This window comes from Bos javanicus, chromosome 15 (assembly GCF_032452875.1).
Source record: "Bos javanicus breed banteng chromosome 15, ARS-OSU_banteng_1.0, whole genome shotgun sequence".
Lineage (NCBI taxonomy): Eukaryota > Metazoa > Chordata > Mammalia > Artiodactyla > Bovidae > Bos > Bos javanicus.
In genome coordinates, this window is record NC_083882.1 from 45,351,750 (window position 1) to 45,356,030 (window position 4,281).

Consider the following 4,281-nt stretch of genomic DNA (forward strand, 5'->3'; position numbering starts at 1 on the left):
TCATCCTCCAACCTTCCAACCTTTTACAACTAACTGCATTGTTTCCTGCTTGACTGAGTGGAGTGGTCTCTAATTACCTATGTCTCTTCAGATAAAACATTGGCTGCTTTTATGCCAAAAGGAAAGTGCTTGAAAATGTGACCTCAAGCCAACCCCTTGTGGGGAGGAAGAAATTTTTCTCTATCCTTCTAGGTTCTTCTGGCTGGTTCTGAGAATTAAATTGACATGAGACAGATTAATAGGAGAAAATCAAACAAAAAATTTAAAAATATATGTACATATGTGTATATGGGAGAAAACCCCAGGAAAACAGAGTAACTCACCAAAACGACTGAAGCTCTTACCTTAAATACCATCTTCAGCTAAAGACAAAAGTGGTTGTGTAGTGATTTAGGACTTCAAAAGGGAGGAAGGCAATATACATAGAGATGAACAAGCAAGTGTTTGGTAAACAAACGTTTGCTGGGCTTTGTAGAGACACTGGGCCACACAGAGGGATTTTAACAAATTTTCCTAGATTGCTTCCTATTTACACACCTAGTTCATACTTCCTTATCTATGGCCATAGCTCCCTTCCTGGAAGAGGTCCTCTATCTACATGCTTTTAGGCAATTAGGGCAAGTCAAATGATCTTTCAGTATCACAGTAATCCAAGTCTATGTCCCGACCAGTAATGTGAAGAAGCTCAAGTTGAATGGTTCTATTAAGACTACAAGACCTTCTAGAACTAACACCTGAAAAAGACGTCCTTCTCATTATAGGGGACTGGAATGCAAAAGTAGGAAGTCAAGAAACACCTGGAGTAACAGGCAAATTTGGCCTTGGAGTACAGAATGAAGCAGGGCAAAGGCTAATAGTTTTGCCAAGAGAACACACTGGTCATAGCAAACACTCTCTTCCTACAACACAAGAGAAGACTCCACACACGGACATCACCAGATGGTCAATAGAAAAATCAGATTGATTATATTCTTTGCAGCCAAAGATGGAGAAGCTCTATACAGTCAGCAAAAACAAGACCTGGAGCTGACTGGCTCAGATGATGAACTTCTTACTGCAAAATTCAGACTTAAATGGAAGAAAACAGGAAAAACCACTAGACCATTCAGGTATGTGAGTGAGTGAAGTCACTCAGTCATCTTCAACTCTTTGTGACCCCATGGACTGTAGCCCACCAAGCTCCTCCATCCATGGAATTTTCTAGGCAAAAGTACTGGAGTGCATTGCCATTACCTTCTCCAAGGGATCTTCCCGACCAAGGAATCGAAACCTGGGTCTCCTGCATCGTGGGCAGACACTTTACCGTCTGAGCCACCAGGGAATCCCTCAAATTCCTTCTGATTATACAGTGGAAGTGACAAATAGATGCAAGGGATTAGATCTGATAGAGTGCCTGAAGAACTATGGACGGAGGTTCGTGACATGGTACACAAGGCAGGGATCAAGACCATCCCCAAGAAAATGAAATGCAAAAAGGCAAAATGGTTGTCTGAGGAGGCCTTACAAATAGCTGTGAAAAGAAGAGAAGGGAAAGGCAAAGGAGAAAAGGAAAGATATACCCATTTGAAGGCAGAGTTCCAAAGAAAAACAAGGAGAGACAAGAAAGCCTTCCTCAGGGATCAATGCAAAGAAATAGAGGAAAACAATAGAATGGGAAGGACTAGAGATCTCTTCAAGAAAATTAGAGATACCAAGGGAACATTTCATGCAAAGATGGACACAATAAAGGACATAAATGGTATGGACCTAACAGAAGCAGAAGATATTAAGACAAGGTGGCAAGAATACACAGAAGAACTATACAAAAAAGATCTTCAAGACCCAGATAATCATGATGGTGTGATCCCTCACCTAGGGCCAGACATCCTGAAATGTGAAGACAAGTGGGCGTTAGGAAGCGTCACTCAAACAAAGCTAGTGGAGGTGATGGAATTCCAATTGAGCTATTTCAAATCCTAAAAGATTATGCTGTGAAAGTGCTGCACTCAATATACCAGCAAATTTGGAAAACTAAGCAGTGGCCACAGGATCGGAAAAGGTTAGTTTTCATTCCAATCCCAAAGAAAGGCAATGCCATAGAATGCTCAAACTACCACACAATTGCACTCATCTCACACCCTAGTAAAGTAATGCTCAAAATTCTCTAAGCCAGGCTTCAACAGTACGTGAACTGTGAACTTCGAGATATTCAGGTTGATTTTAGAAAAGGCAGAGGAACCAGAGATCAAATTACCAACATCCACTGGATCATTGAAAAAGCAAGAGAGTTCCAGAAAAACATCTATTTCTGCTTTATTGACTACACCAAAGCCTTTGACTGTGTGGACCACAACAAACTGAAAAAGTCTTAAAGAGATGGGAATATCAGACCACCTGACCTGCCTCTTGAGAAGTCTGTTTGCAGGTCAAGAAGCAACAGTTAGAACTGGACATGAAACAACAGACTGGTTCCAAACAGGAAAAGAAGTTCGTCAAGGCTGTATATTGTCACCCCGCTTATTTAACTTATATGCAGAATACATCATGAGAAACCCTGGGCTGGATGAAGCACAAGCTGGAATCAAGACTGCTGGAAGAAATATTAATAACCTCAGATATGCAGATGACACCACCCTTATGGCAGAAAGCTGAGAACAACTAAGGAGCCTCTTGATGAAAGTGAAAGGAGCATGAGAAAGTTGTCTTAAAACTCAACATTCAGAAAACGAAGATCATGGCATCTGGTCCCATCACTTCATGGCAAATAGATGGGGAAACTGTGACAGACTTTATTTTTGGGGCTCCAAAGTCACTGTACACGGTGACTGAAGCCATGAAATTAAAAGACGTTTGCTCCTTGGAAGAAAAGTTATGAACAGCCTAGACAGTGTATTAAAAAGCAGAGATATTACTTTTTATTTATTTTTTTGCTAGTAAACAACTTAGTCTTTTATTTGCCCAAGGGCAGCTGTCGCAGGCACTGAGGCCCTAAGACTTTAGAAGGGATGGGGGTTGGGGGAGCCATCCTGCCTTCCAGGTGCTGCCTGCCCTATCCTGCTTCCTGCAGGAGATGGGAGAGTAGATAAAGTATACCCTTGTGCCGTCAAGTATTTCCTCAATTTTGTGTGTCAGTCGCTCAGTTGTGTCCGACTCTGAGACCCCCATGGACTATAGCCCATCAGGCTCCTCTGTCCAAGGGATTCTCCAGGCAAGAGTACTGGAGTGGGTTGCCATTTCCTTCTCCATAAAAAAGCAGAGATAATACTTTACCAGCAAAGGTCCATCTAGTCAAAGCTATGGTTTTTCCAGTAGTCATGTATGGATGTGAGTTGGACTACAAAGAAAGCTGAGTGCCGAAGAATTGATGCTTTTGAGCTGTGGTGTTGGATAAGACTCTTGAGAGTTTCTTGGACTGCAAGGAGATCCAACCCGTCCATCCTAAAGGAAATCAGTCCAGAATATTCATTGGAAGGACTGATGCTGAAGCTGAAATTCCAATACTTTGGCCACCTGATGCAAAGAACTGAATCATTGGAAAAGATCCTGATGCTGGGAAAGGTTGAAGGTGGGAGGAGAAGGGAACAACAGAGGATGAGATGGTTGGATGACATCACCGACTCAATGGACATGAGTTTGAGTAAACTCTGGGAGTTGGTGATGGACAGGGAGTCCTGGCATGCTGCAGTCCATGGGGTCACAAAGAGTCGGACATGACTGAGTGACTGAACTGAGGCTGAAATGGTCTTTCTGAGTCTTTTGGGACCTTAAAAACAATCAGCTTAAGTGAAACTTCAGTGGTGGTCCAGTGGTCAGTACTCCACACTTCTACTGCCGGGGGCATGGGTTCCAGCCCTAGTCAAGGAACTAAGTTTGGGTGGTGCAGCCTGAAAATCAAAACAATCAGCCTAAATTAATCATCTTGTCAAAGTGACACAATTTGGGGCAGCAAATTCGCTCCTCTATAGCCTCTTACTTTAGCTCTTATCATCCCCCACATTAATCCTCTACAAGAGCCACATCTAATTTCCCCAACATTCTCTATGAAATTTAAGACTTCTAGTTTTCCTACCACCTCCTCACCTCCATCCCAGGCAGAATAACCTCCTCATTTACCTGTTTCCAGGGGCATGTTGAAGTCTGAATCTCGGCAATTTGAGAGGAAGGTTCATTTGGTCATGGGTTCCCTGATGGGGAGATGTGGGCTGGCTGCCCCTGGGGTGGCAGGGAGGAAGGAGGAGGAAAAGAAACATAGGCGTGTCATGGGCTGAACTGTGTGCCCCTGTGACCTTCAGATGTTAAAGT